The sequence below is a fragment of the Canis lupus genome, chromosome 25 (assembly GCF_048164855.1).
Source record: "Canis lupus baileyi chromosome 25, mCanLup2.hap1, whole genome shotgun sequence".
NCBI lineage: Eukaryota > Metazoa > Chordata > Mammalia > Carnivora > Canidae > Canis > Canis lupus.
In genome coordinates, this window is record NC_132862.1 from 30,359,505 (window position 1) to 30,384,056 (window position 24,552).

The 24,552-nt window shown below is 33.9% G+C and overlaps 1 pseudogene; it reads right to left on the reverse strand.

The window, feature by feature from the left end:
- Positions 1-23,816: 23,816 nt before the first annotated feature.
- On the reverse strand, positions 23,817-24,272 carry LOC140616866 (cytochrome c oxidase subunit NDUFA4 pseudogene; annotated as a pseudogene).
- Positions 24,273-24,552: the final 280 nt, after the last annotated feature.

Consider the following 24,552-nt stretch of genomic DNA (forward strand, 5'->3'; position numbering starts at 1 on the left):
TTAACCGGTAGCAAAATGTCAGTTTCAAGGGGTGTTAAAAGGAAATTTAATCAACTTTCAACACATTGAACACCACCTTGGCATTAGACATCATAGATTTCCTTCTTACCTCCAACTTCTGAGGCTTATTATTAAATACTTTCACAGCAGCAAGATCACAAAAACATTAGACTGCTTGCTTACAGGTATATCCGACTTAGTAAACTTAAAGGGACATGACCAAGGCTGGTAAAGCTGAAATTAGACCTATCGGCTTTATTCTGAAGCTTGGGCGTGCACAGTACGCTATCTGATTCACTTTGCCTGCCAGCTTTGTTCTCTTGAGCCAGCAGGAGGGATTGACACTTAGGAGAATCTTTCTCTTTTAACCTGCGTGCTGCTCCTGACAGCTAAGCTGGGCAAGTGGAGCCTGGCAGACAGCTAGGACCCTAGGTCTGTTGTTATGGGGAGCTATTTAGAAATTGGCATTTTAGCTGTGCACTCTCTGACAATTAGTTTGAAATCACGAGAATTACTTAAACCACATGTAGGACTGGCTGCATAATTTATGGGGCCTGGTATATAATGAAAATCCAGATCCCTTGTTCAAAAATGATTAGGAATTTCAGGATGGTGATAGCAGAACATTAAACCAAGTGAAAGGCCTTCTAAAATAAACATCTGTTTGTGACTACATAGGTTGTTCACCCATTAAGATGTCTGTGATTATACTATTGCTCCTTGACTAACACACACTTACGTATTTGCAGTAGAAATCATATTAATATAGCTATATTAATAGTCTAACAAATAAATATATATAAATAATTGAATTGAAATATACATGTTCATTAAATATATGTAAATTATTGAACTTTTCCTTATGTATAAACCAGGTAGAGGGAAAAAAATAAAGGATCTAGGAAAATAGGAATTTTTCTATTAATTTTAAAATAGCCCATACTGAGACAGTTTCATATTAACTCACATAAAGTTCTATGCTGATCTATCACACATTGTATCTCAAAAAATCCCAAATAATGGAATATTAATTCCTTTAGAATTCATGTTCTGAAGTTTTAGAATACATGATGTAAAATATTTAAACTATTTTGGTGGGAATAGTTTTAAAAAGTAAACGGTTTTTCCCACTTGTACAATATTTTAAAATTTTGTCCTAACCAAAGAAATCTAAGAGCTGAGAGATTTCAAAAGAATATGGCAAATTGTTAAATTTTATTTGTTTTGGTTCTAAAGACCTGAACATGAGCTTCTGCGAATATTTGTAAACTAAATTGTCTTTTGATGTTTGAGAAACTGCATATTTACCAAAGCCCAAAACATATGTTTGTTCATTCAGCCTTCATTATCTTCTATATAGAACACTGCAAACTTTCTTTTATAACCCCCATTTCTTATAAAAATGTTATCTCTTCAATAATAAAAGGTAATGTCTCATAAGAACTTCTTAAATTTTTCCAAGGCACTGATGTTTTGAAAGTCACTGAACTCTCTCTCTCTCTCAAATAAATAAATAGAATTTCTTTAAAAGGGGGGGAGTGCCTGGTTGGCTCCATTGGTTAAGCATCTGCCTTTGACTCAGGCCATGATCTCCAGCTCCCAGAATCAAGCCTCGGCTTGTCATGAGGCTCCCTGCTCAATGGAGAGCCTACTTTTTTTCCTCCCCCTCTGCCTCTCCCCACTGCTTGTGCTCTCTCTCTCTCTCTCTCAAATAAATAAATAAATAATCATTTTAATAAAGTTACTGGGGGCACCTAGGTGGCTCAGTCAGCTAAGTGTCTGCCTTTGACTAAAGTAATGATCTTGGAGTCCTGGGATGGAGCCCCACATTAGGCTCCCTGCTAAGTGGGGAGTCTGCTTCTCCCTCTGACCCTCTCTCATCTCATTCTCTCTCCCAAATAAATAAATTAAATATTTTTTAAAAGCCACTGAAGAAAGCTGACATTAAAAGAAAATAAATATTTCTAATAAAATTTTAATTATATTAAGTATAAACTTCATTTCATTTAAATATTTCTACTGTTCTGTGTTTTTATAAGGAGTTAACAATGAGCTGAAATGTAGAAATTACAACAGAAGATAATGTCCCTTTGGACTCAATGGTTTAAAAAAAAATGTATGTTCTCTATTCAATTAAAAGAAATTGAATACCAACTGTACATAGGAATGTAGATAAGTGGCACAGAACCTGGTTAAATGAGAGTATATTTTTGTGGGAGAATAGACAATGCCTGGTAGGGAAATAGACTTTCATGTGAAATATGCCTGATAAAAATACAGACAGGAATTGGTGACAGATGAGGGACATTTAATTGGTACTAAGACATTAGAAAAGGCTTTATGGAGGGTAAAGAGGATCTAAACCTGAGTTTAGATCTAAGTCCTGAAGGACAAGTAGCCATTAGCCCAGAAAAAAAATTAAAACTGTGGAAAGGCTTCCAGACAGAGAGAGCAGAAAGTGTAAAGACACAGATATGTATAAGAGCTTGTCATCATCCAAGGACTGAAAGATTCGTGTGCCTGGAGGCCTGTGAGGCTGTGTGGCAAAAGTTAAGACTAGAAATAGTCAGAAGGCAGAACAGAAAGGGATTACTGTGCCCTGGTAAGCAACTTGAATTTTATTTTTAAGGCTTGAGGGAGTCACTGATGGATTTATTTAATTTATTTCCTCGTGATTATAAAATCAATTTGGGAAAAAAACGAAGCAAACACCCCTTCTAAATTTGGGAATTGGCCTGACCGTATTTTGCATCTTTAAAAGCGTCATACTCATTTAAAACAATGAAGATGGATTGGAGCACGCCTTGAGTTAGGCAAACTAATTTTAAGAAGTTTTTAGGGTACAGTTTAAACTGCTCTAAAAAGATCCTAAAATATGACATTCTACATGAGATAAAAAAATTTCACCCCTTAGCCTACAGTCTAGAGGCAAGCAGGTTGAAAGCCATGCTTCACAAAGTCATGCAGGAACCCAACTGGCCACTGATGCATTTTTTTACTATTTCCCAGCAGAAAGGGGAAATAGAGTCCTAGAGGAAGCAGATTTCTCCCTAAAGATGAGTCAGAATTTGTACACATCATATCTGCTCACAGACTGTTGGATTAAACTTATCATCATGGCCAGGAAGACTCTGAAGGAGAATCTAAGTAATGAAACCAGGAAGGGAAGATGGGTACTGGAAGGAAGGACTATACAGTAAACTGTGTGGAAGATAACAAATGGCTGAACAAAGGGAGTGGCGGTGAGCATGTAGAAATCATCTTAAGAAGAAGGAAGGGAAGCTTCTGGATTGCACAGGACCATTTACAAAGATGGAAAGCAGCAAATGGAATCTAATTGTCAAGGGAAGATAATCCAGTCCTATGTAGTCCGATATAAAATGAAACATCAAATTAAATTGTCAGATGTTGTGGATACAGAAATCTGGGACTCCAAAGAGAAGGTAGGACTAGAGATCAGATGGGAGAATCATCATATGTGGGTGGAAATGAGGGATCTTGATATGGTGTCCTAGTGAGTAAGACAAGCAGAAACAAGGACCATACCCAGTATCAATGATATAAAGGTGAGAGAAGGGTGATAGAAGAATACAGGAATTAAGAAGAAATGGACAGAGAGGAAGATCAGGTAAAGAAGCTCTATCTGAGATGGAAGTTAAATTCAAGTACCACCAACACCATAGATGTTAAGTGGAAGAATCAGTGTAATAGTAAATAGCACTGGCTCCAGAGTCAGCTCTGAATCTATCCTTTTGGATTTTTGTGGGGGTTTCATTTCATAGACATGATTGATTTTATCATTGGTCGCTGGTAATGAACTCAACCTCAGCCCCTCTTCCTGCCTGGGAGATAGAAGTTGGGGCTGTAAGTTCCACCTGTCTAATCACATGGTTGGTTCCCCTGGCAACCAACCCCCATCCTTAGGGGCTTCCAAAAGTCACCAAGTTAAGTTAAACTCAGATGTAGTTTAAAGGGTCTTTTTATGAAACACAAAAGATGCTTCCCCCATCTTTCACCTCATCACTCTTATTTCTTAGGAAATTCCAGGTGTTAGGAGCTCTGTGCCAGGAACAGTGATAAAGACCAAATATATATATATATTTCTTATTATAGACCAAGATGTCACAATGAGGTAGAGAGAGTACAAAGATTATAGGTGACTGGTAGATAAATGAATTCATATGTGATATCCTTTCTGAACATTGTTTTCATTTTAAGGGAAGAAAATAGTAAAACAATAACAAATACTTATTATGCAATTAGTATATGACAAACTTTACATGCATTATTTCATTTCATCTTTGTAACTATCTGAGGAAGTTAGTGCTCTTTTTTATCTTAATTTTACAACTGAAGAGGTTAGCTAACTTGGCCAATGTCACATAGCTTGTAGTGTCAGAGCCAAGACTTTAATCCAAAATCCTTTCTGAAAAAAAAAAAAAAAAACAACCCTGAGTATTATAAGAATTATAACACTTTGAATAACACTTTCAGATACATGACACTATAAAATAGTTAATACTATTTATTATCATTTCTTAATGATTACATTAGGAAAATAGAGATTGTTTGTTTACTATTACCTCATTCTCTGTTATTGGGTAGCTCTATCTATGCCTGATATTGGACTAGGAGCTATAAATGCAATAATGAATGAGATGTATAACGTTGTCCTCAAGAGTTTCCAATCTAAGTAGATACTGTGAATAGAAGAAATTTACAAAGAAGCACCTAAGAATATGATTTGTAAAGTAGTCAAAAGACCTTTTTGTAGGCGATTTTATTATTCCTGATGAGGAAGCAAATAGAAAACCAATAGTAGGAAGATTATAACCAATAGGAGGAAGTGAATATAATCCAGAAAAATCAATAAATAGAACAATGATGGCAATAATACTTTATTTACCCAAAAAATATTTTTGAGGACCTATTATGCATTAGACATCATGTTATACTCTAGAAACAAAGTAAGTAAAGGGGCACCTGTCTGGCTCAGTCAGTAGAGCATATGACTCTTGATCTTGGGGTTGTGAGTTCAAGCCCCACATTGGGTGTAGAGATTACCTTAAAATTAAATCTTAAAAAAAAAAAATAGAAACAAGGTGATTAAGACAATGCTCTAGTTTCCTTGAGCTCTCAGTCCGCCATAGAGTTTGTATTGACAATCACATAATGGTAGGAAAATTAAATTCATGGACACTCAATTTCAAAAATGAGAGTAAAATTATTGATTTGCATTATATAATTTAAAATTTCCTCTAATATAACCTGATCAAAAAGTTACATATTTAATTTTCAGATGCTCCTCCCACCTCCCCACATAGACAAATACTATTCCTTTCGTAGTTTCTTAGCTGTGGATACAATATGTAAGCATGCTATTATTATCTTTAACAGTTTTAAAAAAAGACATCTTTTCAGATCATTTTATTATATCCCTTACCTTCTCTTATAATAAACCTCTCTTATCTTCTCTTTTGACCATATCCTAGACTTCTATGAGGGAATGCACCATAAAAGCAAGAGTACAGCAAGATAATAGACAGTGATACCAGATGAGAGCAAATAAGAATAATAATGGTAAAAAGAGGAGAAAGTTACAACAAATAAAATATTTTAAAAGTGTTTTTTTTTACTTTTAATAATTTGGTAAGAATATATAAAATAAAATTATTATTTTGTGATGACAATATTTTCAAAGTCAAAGAAAATATGAGACCTTATTAAATCCAGTTCAACCCAACTCTACTTCATTCTTATTTCATAAGAACACTCGCTTAATTCCCAGTACCATTCTACATATTCCAGGGAATGCAAAATTGATGTACGATATGTCTTCTGACCTTGTAGAACATATATTCTCACTGGAAAGAAAAATAAAACCAATATGGAACAAATGAAGAGTTGAATAAGTTTAGATATGATTATCAAGATATAAAATACAGATAATAATTAGTATGTCAAGGTCAATGAAGGATGAAGCTGACATAAGCTAAACTAGTTAGGAAGACTTCAGGAAAATTTATAGGATAAGTAAATTTTTATAGTTAGGAAATAAGAGGAAGGACATTCCAAGAAAATGTTGAGAGGCAAAAATGGAATTAGCATGAATAATGTGCTGCCTTAATATGACTGAAGAGTTTATGTTGGAAAGTTTTGGAAGACTAATATTTAATGGGCAAGATGTGTATCAGTTATGGATACCCTCCAATAACACAATGAAAATTTCAGACTCCATATAATAAACTAAGGTCTGTTGTAAGACAGTTGTTTAGGAATTATTTGGAGCTTGTGTTGATTTGAAGCAACAGTCAATGATCTCTTTTCACTAGAATTAAAATGATAATGACACGATGAAATACATCCAAACATTTCCCTCTTAAAAAGACTTATAAAAAAGTGACAATTTACCCTAGAAATGTCCTGTGTCACTTGAGTTTGAATATTCTATTTCTGTTTTGTTTTGTAATATTTGGCTTTTTAAAACTGATTATGGAAAGGGGCTAGATGGAAAATTCACGTTTCTAACTCTTTACTACAAAACCTTCTTCAGTTAATAGCTAATATTCAGTCAATCACTGTGGAGAGAATAAATCCTAAAATTTAAGTGGATTAAAATTCCCCCCTCAAATCTCAGAAAATGATTTTTTTCATTAGGTTTGGAACAGAGACCTTAGGAATCCCATGTCTCACTTTTCAGAAGATGTTTTGATCACCCTCCTATATTGCCCCAGCAAACAGGCACAGACTTGGGTTTAAACTCTTTGAAGTTTGGCTTATTATACATTTAAAGTATTTGTGTTGATAATGAGATGTTCACACACATACACACCATACTCCAAAAAAAATAGCCCTCCTGCAATTTCTCATTCTTGATCTATGTTTAGGGTATGGGATGGAGTCGGAGCTACAAAAAAGGATGAATAGTGCTTCATACCATAATTTTTCTCTTCTGGAAGTTAAATATCTACAGGGTTTTGTTCCATTGTTTTGTTGTTGTTATTATTGTTTACCATTTTTCATATAACCTTTATGACTTTCATAGCCTCTATTATATGAAGAGTAAAAATATAATAATTGCTTGTTGATTGCTTACCTCCTGAATAAAGTTCAAAAGCTTTAACCCAACATTGATGATCACCTCCAGTTTTATATCAAAATAACTAAATGGCTGTTTCCTCAATTCCTTCCTGCAACTCAAGCTGCCACCAAAAAGAGTTTACAATTCTCCTGATATTTGTTTTACAGTTTTTGTCCTCCTTCTTTGAAATACAATTCCACCTCTCTTTTCCTTTTGACTATATCTTAGTTTATCTATCCTTACAGAACAACCCAAATTAGCTCCCACTCTACAAATCTTTTCCTTATTGCTTTTGCTGGAAGAAATCTCTCTTCTCTCACTCCACTAATTTTATTAACATCATTTTTAAAGCATTTCTTATGTTATACCTTATGCCATAGAGATTTATATACACGTCCTACTTTCTTAAAGGAAAAAAATGGAATCTCAGTCACAAATAAGTGAATAAGTGAATACATATGAGTTATTTGAAACTCGTTTATCATCTTAGTCATACTCTTCTAGAAACAATTGAGTTTGTTCACTTTTCTTCTTAAATTTTTATACCAAGAATCCAAGACAAAAATCTGAAAAACTAGAGTCTAGAATGTTCTGGAATATTTTGTATATTATAAATGTTCTGATTAACCAAAGATAAGTGCATAAACAATGTATATATGTGTACACACAAATATACAATAACTCTCACATATGGAGAGAGAAAGAGACTCTACACTAATAATTCATATTGGTTTTTCAATAACTCAAGACTACTTTTTTCCTTTTTATATGTTAACTCTTATTTCCAATTCTCCATATATGGCTTAGCACAATGCCTTGAATATAATAAGAACTAAATAAATATTTGCCCAATTAAATGGTGCTGCTGAATATGATGACCTAACTGCAGGAATTGGTATTTATTCCTAGCAATTTTATCCCCACTTTGATCCCTTATTGCTCTCTTTTAAGACATTTTGGGGATCCTGGGAACTTTCAACCAATGTGTTGGCACTTCCTCTCAATTTCAAGATATCTAAAAATTTGATTAGCATGCCATCATATATTCTCAAACAAGTCATTAGTAAAAATGCTGATGTACCCTGCAATTTACTGTTGGAGATATCCCTCTGGGGTGATAATGTATTCATAATCAGAACTCTTGAAATGCAATCATTCTACCATCAAACTATTTGATTATCCTACCCACATAGTTTCTTCTTATTCACAATTTGGTTGCTGCTGTGAAGTTCAGCTTAGTCAAGGTTTGTATTTCTCAAACCTTTTCTATCAGGGAGGCAGGAGGGTGGTGGTGGAGAGAGGACAAGTGATTAGCTCTTACCAATGGAATGATTTGGTACATGTGACTTCCAGGACAAGGAGCTTGAGAAGCAAGTATGATTCCCCACTCTTTCGCCTTCAGCAGGCTGGATCCAAGCTAGCACAGTGAACTTAAAAGTCATTCATTAAAGTTAGATGAGCCATAAAATGGAAGGAACTTGGTTCTCTGAAACTTAAAAAGCGAGCTGAACATCCATAAAGAATATTTTTTTAAAAAATCTACACAAATATAAAATAAGCTTCTATCATATTTGAGCCACTGGATATTGTTTTTGTCACAGAAACTCATATCATCCCACTAATGGCTGTCCATTCAATCACTTTCCCTTCTATTTCTTCCTTGCGGGCAGAGTTCACCTTCCTCTGCAGAGGCTAGAAATTCCAGATCTTCATATTCCCAGTACTGCTTTGGAGCTAGAGCATGGACATGTGATCATTTAGCCAAAAAGACCTAAAGGCAAGTTTGTTTGGAACATTTGGTTAAGAAATTTCCTTATGAAAAAATGTCCCTTAAGGAGAGTCTCCAGGACTTTCCTCTGCAACAACCATCTTACCTTCCATGAGGGAAAGTCCAAAGACAAAGGCCATAAAATGGCATAGTATGGGTGTAGTAGTAGAAGGTTCAAAAGAGCTCAAATTCTTGAAGATGTGTTTAAGCCAAGGAAACATGTCTGTGCTTAAGGCCTTTATACTTTACTCTCAATCAATTAATACTATCACAAAATGATAGGTTAGTCTCACATCATTTATCTTTATTTAATATGTTTACTTGTGATTACAGTTTCATTTTCTTACTGTCAATATTTTTCATATTAATTTAAAATTTTAATTGTAAAATTTTGTTCAAAACCATTGTCATGGTCACTGGTGTATATTTGTTAAACCCATCCTTTGTAAAAACTACATTTTTGCATTTGACAGAATTCAATGACTCTATGTCTTATAGACCTGAAATTTATTCACTCAACATTAGTTGTTGTTTTTTTTGTTTTGTTTTGTTTTGTTTTGTTTTGTTTTGTTTTTAAAGCCTTCTATTATTACCTGAGGGACTAGAAAGACATATAAGCTCAGTAGATGACCAAAAAGAATCTAGTCTTATTCCAAGTCACATGGAGTATAGAGATGCTATAAATATTTATTATTGGATCACTTTGAGTCACTGTCAAGCCTACTTTGCATAGACAGGAATTGCAGGAATTTGCAGGAATTGTCCTTTTAATTCATTCCTACTTTCCTTGTCTATTCTTCCTTCTTTGCATTTCCAACTCTCCTTCCTGGCTTTATTTTGATGCCATGCCTCCTTTCTCTGCCAGAAAATCCATTTTACCTAAGAATAGTCACCCTTTCCTAGCAGTCCACCTCTAAGATAAACAAGACTCTCCCATATTTACTGCTGTGTCTCTCATAGCACAGCCTTCTAAGATCACAGAACTGAAGATATACAAAGAAAAAAAAAAAAGAAAACAGAAGATGTAGGTCCACAAATCCAATTCCTTATAATTAATTTTTATATAATATTTTAATATTTTGCTTCTGTAAAAGCTTCTGAAACTTCCACATAGAAGTTACTTGATTAAAAAGCTCCTGAAAAAAAACAAAAAAAAACAAAAAAAACAACAAAAAACAAACGAACAAAAAACCTCCTGAAAAAATAAATAAATAAAAATAAAAATAATAAAAATAAAAAAATAAAAAAAAGCTCCTGAAACTGTTTTTTTGACTATGACATTTATTTTCCCATAGAAGTACAACTCACAGTTGTATGACTGGACTGTTGTATGACTAAATATTATAGGTGAAAAAGGTCTTTATATAATGTGGTATTGGATTACCAAACAATAAACACTGTCCACAATTATACTTAATTTGTCATGGAGGGAGTAGCAATGTTGTTTTCATTGAGAAAAATTCAATATTTTGGGAAAGGTATTATAGTGTGACATTTTCTCAAAATGTATTATTATATTTTTAAAAGCTTTCAAAAACTAATCAGCTTAGCAAAACACCAAATAGTTATGTGAATTTAAATTTAATTGCAGAATTAACAATAGTTCTTTACAATGTAACATGTATCTCTCACTTGCTAGATATTCCAAAGAATATAGAGATTGGTAAAACATAGTTCTCAATCTCAGGAAACCTCAAATTTAGTGAATGAAATAGGAAATACATATATAAATATAACCAGAGGAGAAAGAGCCAAATCATTGGATTGAGAAACAACATGTTGGGAACACAGTAGCTATAAGATAAATTCCAAGTATGAGGTATAGAGAGAGGTTGGAGGAGGCTTCATGGCCAATGTACACTTTGAACTATATTTTAGAAAGTAAGTAAGATTTTTATAGATTATTGTGATAGAAATAATTTCAGTTTAGGAAGGATGGTTGATCTTGTAATTCCATGTAAACTAGTGTTAGGTAGATATAAAAATAAAATTCTAGGAGTAAATTGTTACAACTTCATCTTTACTAATAAAAGCACATTGCCCAGAAACTAAACCATAGTGAGCAGAAAATCTACTTTCTGTTGGTTACTCTGAGAATTCCATTGCTTTTTTCATTGTTCATCTTTACATGAAAGTAATTACTACAACTTTCTTTCTTTACCTTCATTTCCCATTTGAATATTTAATTTCAAATCCCAAGAAACAAAGCAAGATGTTTTTGATACTCAGAAGTGTAACAAAGTAAAATTTGTCTATCAAAATACTGTGCCACTTACCCAAAGTGTTATCTCATTAAAGAATTTAATACAAAAACAAACATTCTTTACTTCAACCAACCTTAATTGCTAAATTGGGTCCTTGGCCAGGACAAGGGCTCGTAATGGATACAAAGGTTAAAAGAATATTAACATCAAGGAAACTTTCAACTCTATGACCAGGCAGATCAATGCCAAGGGGCTAAGAGCCAAAATCTTTTTTCTCTGTATTAAAAATCTAATGTTTGTCTTATTGTCTGTTTTTTAAACAATAAAAAGGATATATAAAACACAGTGGTGGGCACATTGCCATTACCATGATTCCACATGAAGAAGATAGTCAGATTCCAAAATTCTGATCCCAGATTTCATGGTATTCTTTTTTAAAATATTTCATGGTAAAAATATTCAATTACAGATGGGAACCTAATTGCTACCTATAGAAGTAGCAATCAATTCTTCATTAATAGTGTCATCAGATCTCTAAGAATCTTCTTGTCAGCTATGGTTTGGAAGAGATTTTTTGTTTGTTTGTTTGTTTGTTTGTTTGTTTGAAAGGTTTTAAATGGACATTTTAGAGATTCACAGGCATTCTCACTTGTGCGGTCTATAAATTAATTTTTTCAGCTCCACCTATATTTGAAATACAATCAAGTCTATTTAGTCTACTGAAAGGATTCCAAAAAAAAAAAAACAAAAACAAAAACAAAAACAAAATAAAATAAATAAAAGGATTCCAATCTCAGATTTTCCTCTCTAAAATTTGTTTAAATTCTCTTTTTGCCACTTAATATTTGAATGATCTTTTATAAACATTTTGATGTTTGTACACCTGAGCCTCAGTTTACCCAACTATAAAATGAGAATCTAATTGCCCATCTTGCTGGATAATTGACTGGATATAATGAGATGCTATGAGTAAAGCATGGATATTTAAGAAAAAATAGTGACTACTCTTTATGACATTTCCATTTCTCTTGATCTATAGTTTTGATCACCTTTCCAAAGGAATTTCTACTTCACAATGTATTTATAACTAGTTTTTTGGTTTAACTGCTTTAAGTCTATGTTGGCATGAATTGCTAATTTTCTAAGAACTCAACTGAGATTAGTCTTAAAAAATTGTTGTTTCTTATTTTTCTAATTCCCAGGAAGAACTAAAATGCCTTCCTAAATTTTATATTTTTCTCTTATACTTTCCTCCCTATAAATTTCATACTGGTAGTATTTGCCTAGAAGCATAAGCAGATGATATAATGAAGAAACAACTAGAGAATTCATAGGAATAGAAAAATTGGGAAGTGTCATTTCTTAAAAATAGTTTTTATTAGTTTCTCAGTGCCGAAATTTGCATAATTAATATGTTCTGCTAGTTGCGTTGTTCCTAGTTTATCTGCTAAAGTTATATAAAGATTCCTATTCATTGTCCTTTCAGAATAGCACCATGGCTTTTTGATGTCTCTGAAAATACTCTGTTTTTCAGATGTTGCAAAAATTCAAGTGTCACTCTAAATGATACACGTTAAAAAGGCTTTTTTTTTTTCAAGAAAAATATCTTAGCAGAGGAAATTTTTCTGACAAGACAATTCATTCAACTTTCTTTCGAGGATGATATTTGAATAGTAAAACAAGAAATAAAAACAATACAATTAAGTTTTACCACATAGAAAAAAATTAATTTTTAGAATGTGTTTTGGTATATTCCTATAATGAAATAGTCATATACATAAATGTCATTGATAAAGAGAAATGCACAAAGTAGAAAGAGCTTCTTGTTTTAGTCTTTGATTTAATAAGGAAAAAGAATTGACCAAATTAATTTTCAAAAGGCTGTTGTGAAACAGATAACGAGATACAATCTTCCAAAGATTATATTACTACCCCGCCTTAAAAAATTGGGCCCTATGTGAGGCAGTAAGCATTTAATGGAGTCTGTGTCATGAAGTATAGAAGTCATTCTTTTATCCCATGGATATAGACAAAGAGATGAGAGCTATGAATTCAGCAACCACATGAGACCAGGTCACCACAGAAAAAAACATTTTATCTAAAAGAAAACTTTCTCCAAAAGGTCCTTTAAACTATTTTCTGATGATCTATAAGGAGTCACTTGATAAATTACATATACTCAATTATAGCTAATTTCTATTAGTTTAAAATAAAATCATTGTTTTCAATGCACAAAATAAATATTTTTTACTTATCAAAAGATTTTGAGTATAAATCCTATTTATAATGCAATTTTAACTTGTTCTATGTAAATTATTTGTATGCTAGCACCTCTAAAATTATAGAAACATACTTTTTAAGGAACTCTTATTTTAGATTTTATTTTCTGATAAGTTTTACATGAAAGCAAAAGATAAACTTTTAAGTTAAATTATATTTAATAGGTTACAGAATGGTGAACTTGATAAAGTATGTGTTTCAAGAGAAAATCAATTTTGGTGGTATTTAGGTAAAATGATCTTTCTGATTTGGGAATTCATATTTAAGGGAACATTAAAAATTAGGTAGTATTTAGCAGAAATGCAAAAAAAAATGTGAGAAGATTATATCTTCTAGAAAAATCTGAACAAATGATTTAGAGCTAGATCAGTAATTCACCCTTTGGATATAATACAGTAATGAGAACGATGGAAACTTTCCTTCACCTTTGGTAGAATTAGAAAAGAAACAGATTAAAGAGAAGAAGGACCATAAAAGGAGGGAGGTTGAGAGTCATCCTTGCTTATTTTCAATTAAGAATGAGGAGGATCCCTGGCTGGCTCAGTGGTTTGGTGCCTGCCTTCAGCCCAGGGCATGATCCTGGAGACCCAGGATCAAGTCCCACATCAGGCTCCCTGCATGGAGCCTGCTTCTCCCTCTGCCTGTGTCTCTGCCTCTCTCCCTCAGTGTGTCTCTCATGAATAAATAAATAAAATCTTAAAAGAAGAAGAAGAAGAAGAAGAAGAAGAAGAAGAAGAAGAAGAAGAAGAAGAAGAATGAGGTAGTCATCTCAATGAAGGCCTACTCTTCTGCCACAAAGATTTTACCGAAGTTCTAAGTTTCAGTGCTTTTCAAGAGGGTTTAATTTATCACCTACCTAGATATTTTAAGACATAGACCCAACACCTCCCACCCCCATTTAATAAACGGTAAAACTGGGAAACATTTTTTCTGTGCTCTCAGCACCCCTCTACACTAGTGTACTTAGGAATACCTCACCCTCAGTCTCAGCTGAGAAGCTTTGCTGGGCTCCCTCTGTAGCTTCCAGGTGTATATGGAATTCCAAGAGCCCCTGTGCCCCCTTTGCTCCTGTCATCCCTCTTGTTACTTTACTGACTTCAAATTTCAGCTAAAGTTTCCTGAGTTGAAGACAAACAAAAAACAAAACAAAACAAAACAAAAACAAGTTTTCTGAAAATCAGTTTTGTTTTTTTGTTTTTAGATTTTATTTATTTATTCATTCATGAGATACAGACATACTCAGAGAGAGAAGCAGGCTCCCTGTGGGGAGCCTGATGGGGGACTTGATCCCAGGACCTTGGGATCAGTACCTGAGCCAAAGGCAGACACGCAACCACTGGGCCACCCAGGCATCCCTAAAAACAACAGTTTTTGAAGCAAGTTTCCTTTTGTAAACATCTAAACCTGGAGTTGGCTAGGGAATAAGAGAATGATATGCAATCTTCTGGAATCAAGATCTGGGGGAAAATTTTATTCTTTGCTTTCAGAACTGTAGATAAAATACCAAGTCCATGAGAAGAGTTACTATTATTTATTCCCATTATGACTTCGCCTGGACGTTGCTCAACAAAACCCTTAATTTTTGGTCAATTTTGCTTGGTCTTTAAAGGGAGAAGCACCAACTTAGGAGTCAGAATATGAGACTCAAACAGTCAAGTAAGGATTAAAGGAGACAGTATAGGAGAACTACTTTGCAAAGTACCTAACATTACTATTATCACAACATCAATCATCAGGAGACCAGAAACCATTTTCAAATATTGGCCTTGCCAACCTATTAGTTTTGTGATATTGAGCAACTTAATAAACATTCTGAGCCTCAGTTTCTACTCTGTAAACTGGGGGTAATATTGACCTGAAAGATGGGAGGAAAGTGAATCTGGCCTGCTTTTTGGTGAGTTCTCAATAAATGGAAACTGTTATTTATTTATGATTAGAGTAGGGCAAAGAGAGGACAGATTTCCCACTACGATGAAGGAATCTGTGATATAGATAATAGTAGAACCTTTTAAAAAGTCAGTTTATTACTTGAATCTCTCAGAAAAGGCAAGGGAAAAGAAAGATGGAAAATGAAGAGAAAAAACCAGCATTAATATACAGTATATAAAATACATTCCTTAATCAGCCATCCATATTTATTAGATTTTTAAAAAGCATCCATTGCCTTAAAAGGTTTTTGAGAGCTGCGCTATTTTTAATAAAGTCTCATGTGAAGCACCAAATAAGCTCTTAAAAAGCCTGGAAGTGCAATTCCATTCAATTTCTATCAATAGGAATTGCCCAGGTGTAATGTGCTTCATGCAGCGCACATCCAGGGAATGAACCCACTGCATTCTTCGCTGGTGAAGGCTTTGCGGTGCCCTTCCTGGGGAGCCGTTCCCAGAGTGTGTTGGAAAAGATCAGAAAGCAAATATGGAAATCACCAGCATCTTTTGATTTTAAAATGCACCTTGTTGTGCATTTACCTGGTTGACATATGAATGAAGAAGACTCAAACAAAGCATCAAGTCTCACCGAGGAAGGTTTCATAAAAAGTACTATTTTCTTCCCAGATAGAACACAAATAGCTAAGCTGTTACTAGATGTTTTTTCTCCCTTTTTATGATTTTAGGAGAGGAAATCGGTTAATTCTTGTAAGCAGGTCAATTTTTAAAATATAGCAGTTTTGGCTATGTATTTTTATAAACATTTGATTTCTATTTTTCATTGTTAAATTTGTTCTTATATAAAAATTTCTACCTTGTCTTCTTGAGAGACATGTTACTAGTGTGTGCTTGATATAAGAGGAATGTTTTATAATTAAGGAGATATATATATTATGTTACATTATATATATTCAAACCTAAATTTAGCCTAAATGAATTTTCAAGAAGTTGTAAAATACTGTGTTCAGATTCTGTTCTCTCCAATGGATTAATCTGAAAAACAACTGGGACTCAATTTAGAATTTCCTGGCAGCGAGCAAGAGAAATGTCAAACTCACAGTTTTACTTTATTGAAGGCCCTCTTAGGAGTGCAATGGAAAGAACTGTGTGTGCCTGGTAGCCAGAGAGCAGTGGGAGGTAATATTTAGTTTATTAATGTGTCTTTGATTTTTTTCATAGTGTTGATGCCTAGTATTAAAAACCAGGACCTTGATCCAATTTTCCCCTCGCCCTCCCTCTAATGGAAAAGAGCTATGAAAAACAGATAAAGTTAACAAGATGTTGCATAAAATCAAAGTGCATTTCAGTAATCCCAAGATATTCAATACATTCCATTTGCTTGTGCATTGGAATGGCTCAGTAAATTATGTTCCACTTGTAAATATTGAATTTTAATATTCAAGTGCCAACAGTGCACCACGTTCTATATATATTAGATAACATTCTTGTCCTCTGGAAGCTTAAGTTTTTTAAAAACTAAACTAATAGTTTAGTTTCTTGATGTTTTCCATATTTTGTATTTTATTAAAATGGCAACAGCCATGCACTTATTAGCTGTGCATGGGATCTGAGTTGTTTGTCATCCTTCATATTGCATTGGAGTAGACTTTTGAGAAATCTGCATAAGGGTAAAAGATGAATCTAGGAGTAAGGAAAATTGTATTGCTAAATCAGAGATAAATTCGGATATTTTAATGGCTAATAAACTATTGATAATAATTTAGACAACTGATACAAAGAAAATTATAGTAGATTTTTTGCAGTTTTCTATCAGTAAGCTCAAGAAGCAGCCACCAAAATGTCAGTGAAGCATGTAAGTCTTTTGTTGGAATACTAACTGGATTATGAAAGATTAATTATATTATTTAATGCTTTACTAGGAACATTTTAGTGGGATGAAATGAAGATGAGTAAATGACCTACTGATATGTCTGCAACTTCATTTTCATCTACTCAGACACTAGCTACCTAGTCTTCTATACCACCAAAGTATAAATTACTGGTTCTAAAGAGGGATCTTTGTGAAAACCATGTGACCTAAATTACCTAAATGGCGACAAAGTTCTCTTGATTCTTAGGTTATTAGTGATCAAAGGATAAGTTTTGGTTTGTTTTTGGTATGTGTTGTAGACTAACGTTTGGGGATTTTTTTCCTTTGTTGACTAGGAAAAAACATTTTATTTTTAAAAATATTATTTGTATAATACTCTCTTTAGAACTGCTTTTTGCTACATCACGTTCCTCAGGCAATGCTTAAATTCTAATCTTCATTCAGCTCTATTTCTCTCCTAACATCCCCCTATATTTTGGAGAGGTTTTGTTCTTGGCTTACATAATTTCAGACTGTCATGATAAAATATAGATCTATACTCAATTCACAAAATAGTCAACCTCATTTTGCTGACTTCTTTATGTGCTTTGGTTTTGCCTGAAATAATTTTGATGATGCAACAATACTTACTAGAGATGATCATTGTTCACCTTCCCACACCACTTTTAACAAAGGGTCTGTTGCCAAGACTCTGCTGAGAGGCAGGTGCCATGTTTTTTACTATGCTTGGTCAAAATAATATAACAATAATGGAAAGAGGTTGAGCTGAGGCCACAAGAAGTCAAGATCTATTTGCAAGTTTAAATTATGAGAAAATAGAAGCAGTGACTAAGTAGAGCAGTTGGTCTTTAGAGAAAAATGAAATAGAAATGTAGATTCATTGAAAGAGAGGGAATGACAGAGAGACAGAATGTGAGATGGCTTTGCAGACCTTGGAAGTAGTATGGGGAGTGTCGTTGATTTCTTTCGGATGTCTTCTGTGTTCACATTCCAGTAGATGTGTCTTTTTCTTGAATTCCATTTTAGTTGAAGTAATTTGAGTCATTTTTCCCTATGACTGAGAAAAGTCTTAAGACAATGAAAAACTGAGTCCTAAAATGTTAAGTTAAATTGAGAAATCATAGAGCCATAGATAACATCTTGTACAACCTCAACATGTAACAAACAGAGGTTTAGAAAACATTAAAATTGTGCTTAAAATGACATCCAAATATGGAATTAAAACTTGGATTTGAGGGATCCCTGGGTGGCGCAGCGGTTTGGAGCCTGCCTTTGGCCCAGGGCACGATCCTGGAGACCCTGGATCGAATCCCACGTCGGGCTCCCGGTGCATGGAGCCTGCTTCTCCCTCTGCCTGTGCCTCTGCCTCTCTCTCTCTCTCTCTTTCTGTCTATCATAAATAAATAAAAATTAAAAAAATAAAAATAAAATAAAATAAAAAAACTTGGATTTGATACCAAATTCAATATTCTTTCCACTATACCAGATTGCTTCCTCATTATTTATTAAATGCTAAATCCTGTGTTCTGAACATTGAGGATACAGGAATGAAATTTGTGTTCAAAGAGAATAAAGTCTTAGAGAGCTTACGTATAAAAGTGTAAAGTATAAGGGCTCATTTATAGAGTTGGGTAAGTAGATAGGAATCAGAAAGGGATTCATAGAATGTATGTAGATCTCCCTTGCTACTTTCTCTGCCTGGAAAGTACTCTTTTCTCTTTGCACAAGTACAACCATCTTTTCCCAGCCAACTCCTGTACATGCATCAACTCTCAGTTCCAATATCAATGAGTCTGGTGTAGGGATACCTACTGTGAGTTTTCTTAGGTTCTATGCACACCTCTGTTGCAGTATTTACCTAACCAAGTGTTGTAATTCTTTTAGTACAAGAGTTATCTCCCAGTATATTGAGGTCAGAGACCTTTTTTTTTTTAAATCATTAGCACCTAAGAAAGTGTCTCACACACGAAGATAAGCTTTTCCAATGTGAAAGACCTTTCAGAACATGAGTCATCACATACTAATTTATATATATAGATAGCCAAAAGCACTCTGTTGCACTCCAATGAAATGAAAATATGTATTGTCATTAATATAAATATTTTAAACTTTTTTTAAAATTTTCTTTAAAATTTAGGGAAATTTTGTTCTGCAGATTTAAACATAGATTTATAATAAGTTCAAATTTGGTGGCACATCTAAACCACATTTATTCTTGATAAGTGATATTCATAATTTCTTATGAGCTTAGTTATTACTTGTACCTAAAGATAAACATTTTCACCTAAATGATTAATTTTTAATTTTTTTAAAAAAAGACAGAGTATAGATTTATGTAACAATATTATGGAGCATGTAAAAAAGAGTATAGCTAAAATTATTCACCATCTTCACACTCATGGGTGGGAGTGTGTCTGTGTATGTCTGTGTGTGTTGTTTCTTTACTTCTAAAGTATTTGCTGGTACTTTGGCTATGTGTTTGCAGGTTGGGTAGTTACATGTGCAGTTGCTCTTGTTGGTATTACTGCTGGTATTTCCTAAATTGTGGGCCATATTGAGAAAAGTTATTGCAAATACAGCAAATTGTATTCAGTGTTTCGGTATCTCTTGAACTTTTAAAAGATACTTAATTGAAAAGAAATCTGTTCTTGGACAACCTTAATTTCCTAATAAGCTTTGTCTTGTATCTCTTGAACTTTTCCTATATTTTGATGTTAGAGAGTGTAATGTTGCTCATTACAGATCTAAGATACTTGAGGGAATTAGAACTTTTCTTCCTTCCCTTTCCTTTTATTTCTTTATTTCCTCCTTTCCTCCCAGTTTCCCTCCCTTCCTACTTTCCTTCCCTTTTGTTTAACTAAGCAAACAGAGCTACTACATTAAGACAACTTTCCAAAATCAAGCACTAATGATGAAATAAGTTGAGAGTACATTTTTAGTGCAAAATATGAGTTATTTATATTTCAATTAATAGTGTCTTTATATAACAATGCACCTTTATTTTAAAAGTACCTTTATAATTCCATTTCGTCTCAACAACAATTTCTCTGGATGAATTGTTCTCTTTACAAATGAAGACATGAAAGCTCTGAGAGAATATATTTTCAATTGGATTTCCAAAATTCTGAAGTAATCATTAAATCTTATTTTTCAAACAAAAAAGTCCAGTGCATTTTCTAGCCAATAAGCGAAAATGTATCTTGACTCAAATTTTGAGTTTCATACCTACTTCACACCATCAGCTTAGCTCAATCAGCACTAAAGAGCTTTCATGTACGGTGATTTAGTTTTCTTTCTTGAGTTTCTAAAGCTTTATTGTTAGCCTAAACCTCTCATTTGTGCCTTTTTTTCTCAAAAGGAAACAAATGTTGTTAGCTTTGGATGGGAGAATTTTGAGTGGTACTGGATTAGAGAATCTAGCCTATGCATCTTCCCATTATTACAGCTTTAGATAGAGCCTATCATGTCAAGTTCCAGCATATTCACTTCCTCACTTCCCTCCATAAACTTGCATATATCCATCAAGTACTTTCTCAAGCTAATTTAAATAAATGCATATTTCCTAAGCTGACCATTCTTTATATTATGCTTGAGAGTTAATTTTCTGAGACCATTGCATCACTTATGTAAGGGAAAGGTCAAAATGGAAAGGTAGTATGTATTTGTGCCCTAAAAATATAAGCCTCCCCTTTAATTTTACTCCATTCCATAAATCTTTCTAATAACATTGATAACATGCTGTCTGCCATTGCATGTGCCAGGCTATTTTTCCCAAATATTGCCATTCCACTAGGATCAGCAAACTATATTATTGAGGGAGAAATGTAGGAAGTCAAAAGGAACCAAATATGAAAAAAAAAAAGTAACATTTGATCACTTTGGGAGGTAGGCACATGTTTGTCTTATTATTCATTGTATTTGTCAATATATATATTTTCTAATTAAAAAGGGAAAGCATTGGACAGACATAAAACCATGAAGTAAATATAAGAATGGGGCCTTATGGGATGACAGTACTAAAAAATAAGCCAAGCAGCCTTGAAATAGGCTTGTAGGTGTCATCAATAGCCCTATACTTCATCTAGACTACTTACTAATAACCCCAGGTGGGTTGTCTCCAATACTCAAGTATCATCAGTGAGTTTAGCTGGTAGGCACTTTTTTCCTAGAAGTCTGCACATGAAAGTCCACGGGGGACTCACATTTATAGGTTGTTACAACAAAGTTGTGTGTGTATGTATTAATGTGTGTGCATATTTCTGAAGATCAGTCTTCCATAAAGCCAAATGTTTTAGTAATAGTAAAATATTAAGGTAAAATTAAATCTTTCCATATGGCCTAATAAAGTCTTGCTTTAATCCTGGTCACCTTCTAAAGGCCTACACAAGTCGCTTCTTAAAAATAAATAAATAAATAAATAAGTGATCCTAGAAATCCAGAAGACAGACCTTAAATTTGTTGTCATTGTTGCTGCTTTCTGTGTTTGTGTTTGCATAAATTTAAGATCTTTTTAAAAACTTCTAACCTCCATGGATTTCCTCCATGGAAATCTTTTTTGATGAGGTAGATATGGATTTTAAACTATGTTATTAAATCAATCAAACCTCCTATTTTATATTAATTTAAGAAGATATAATGTATGACTGGAAACCACTCCAGAAATATTTAATTAATGACTACTGTTCTCAAGAGAAATCTTCGTCAGAAATCACTGATTTAATCTAAGCTTAAATGGTGAAGAGGGAAACCTTGCATGGAGAATTTCCACCACAGGCTTTAAAGATTCTGTTTTCTCTGAGAACACAATTTGGGAAGGTCTAATCAATCCCAAAAGCTCTAAAAGTGTAACCATAAGAGAAACTCTTCTTGGAAATATATTTTGTCTGTTGTTGAAATAAAATCAGCAAAAGGAAATACAATAAAAGGGAATAATTAATTCTAGGAAGTATAATGGAATACAAGCTGAAAAGCTACATTCTTAGTCTTAATGAACTGTCACATATAAGAAAAAAAGAATAAACAAAATACCCCAGATACTCATGCATTTAGTCTCACGCTGATCAATCTGCTCCTTTTTTTTCAGTTTTATTGAGATATAATAGACATATAATGTTGTGTAAGTTTAAGTTGCACAACCTGCTGATTTGATACGTTTAGATATTGCAAAATGATTACCACGTTAGAGTTAGTTAACACTTCCATCACCTCACATAATTAGCATTCTTTGTTTTTTTGTTTTTTTGTTTGTTTTGGTGATGAAAACGTTTAAGATTTACTCCCTTAGTAACTGCCAAGTGTACAGGAGGGTGTCTTTAACTATAGCTACACTATATGTCACCAGAAATTACTTATGTTATAACTAGAAGTTTACACCTTTGGACCACCTTCATCCATTATCTCTGCCTCTGGCAACCACTAATATTAATCCTTTGTTTCCATGAGTTTGTGGAAGGTTTTGTTTCGTTTTATTTACAAATAATCAAGATAGTGAAGTATTTGTCTTTCTCTGTCTGACTTACTTCACTCAACACGGATACCTTAGGGGCAGCCCCGGATGGCTTGGCGGTTTAGCGCTGCTTTCAGCCCAGGGTGTGATCCTGGAGACCTGGGATCGAGTCCCATGTCGGGCTCCCTGCATGGAGCCTCCTTCTCCCTCTGCCTGTGTCTCTGCCTCTCTCTCTCTGTGTGTCTCTCATGAATAAATAAAGTAAAATCTTAAAAAAAAAAAAACCCACAGTACCTCAAAGTACATCCCTTTTGTGGCAACTGGCAGAATTTTCTTATTTTTTAATGGCTGAATAAAATTCCATTGTGTGTGGAATTTCTTTATCCATTCATTCATCGACAGATACTTAGGTTGTTCCATATCTTGGCTATAGTGAATAATGTTGCCATGAACATAGGAATGCAGGTGCCTCTTCCAGATCCTGTTTTCATTTCCTTCAGATATATATACCCAGAAATGGAACTGCTGGATCATATGGTAGCTCTATTTTTAACCTTTTGAGGAACCGTCACACCGTTTTCCAAAGTGGCTGCACCAATTTACATTCCCCCCAACAGTGCACAGAGGTTTCCTTTTCTCCACATTGTTGCCAACACTTATCTCTTGTCTTTTTGATAACAGCCATTCTCATAGGTGTGAGGTGATAGCTCATGGTGGTTTTGATTTGCATTTTCCTGATGATTAGCAATGTTGAGCACCTTTTTATGTACCTGTTGGTTATTTGTATGTCTTTGGAAAAATGTCTGAATAGGTCCCCTGAGCATTTTTTTTAATCTGATTGTTTGTTTTTTGCTATTGAGCTGCAAGATTCCTTGTCTATTTTGCATATTAACCCTTTATCAGATATGTGGTTTGCAAATATTTTCTCCCAGTCGGTGGGTTTCCTTAACGTTTTATTGATTTTTTTTCTCTGTGCAAAAGCTGCTCCTTTTTAAAGATGGATCTTGGTGCCTCTCCTATCTCTACAGTGAGAATCTCAAGGCAAATGGACTATTGCTCAGGAATTATGCAGTGACTATGATTAAAGTCATAATTATAAATCTAACGTGTAACCTAGAGCATAAAATCATAGATTTTTATAATATAAATATATTAGTGATCTTAATTGACAGCTAATTTTCAAAGAGGTACAACCATTGCCTAAATAAAGTCTTTTGTTCCATTTTGTTTATTCTTGAAAGTAACCAAAAGGTTTTGGTTGCATGACTAAATTACATTGTCTTTTATTTTTTTATTTTTTTATTTTTTTCAAGTTTCAGATATTTATTATTCAGTGTAAACCCAACACAATGAACCAACATGATTTCGTGCATTTAGAGGGGAAATATTTCCTGGATAAGTGGAAAATTGTGCGGATGGCTTCTGGAAGACCTTCATTCTAAGAAGCTTTATAGTGAAACATTTCATTTAGAAGTCTGGACCTTCTTTCTTCAGCTTGCTGTAATCTACAATTCACTGAGTAGAACTTGTATTGATCATTGGGACCCAGTTTGTTCCAAGGTTCTAGGTTATTCTTCCTATCCCAACTAACATCTGGATTGAACTGTGCCAAGCGCAACACATGCAGCGCTGCTCCAGTACCTCCTGCCCCAATAAATATGAAGAGGGGGATCAAGCTTGGATGCTTCTTGGCCTGACCGATGATCTGGCATAACATGGTTGCGGCAGAGGTCTCCCGTGCAGAAGGAAAAACCGAGTTGCGGCAAGACCCGGAACTAAGTAATGCCTTACATTGTCTTTTAGATTCAAATAGTTCATTCCAATAAAAAAATTAAAGACAAGGAACTCTGAAATTGTTTTCATCAATGGATCATCAGAACAACACCAATAATAACAATAATAATAAAAGCTTTTAAGAAAATTGCCCTGCCTAAAAGTTTTGTAATAACAGATAAGAAGGGGCACCTGGGTGGTTCAGTCCCTTAAGCTTCTGCCTTTGGGGCAGGTCATGATCCCA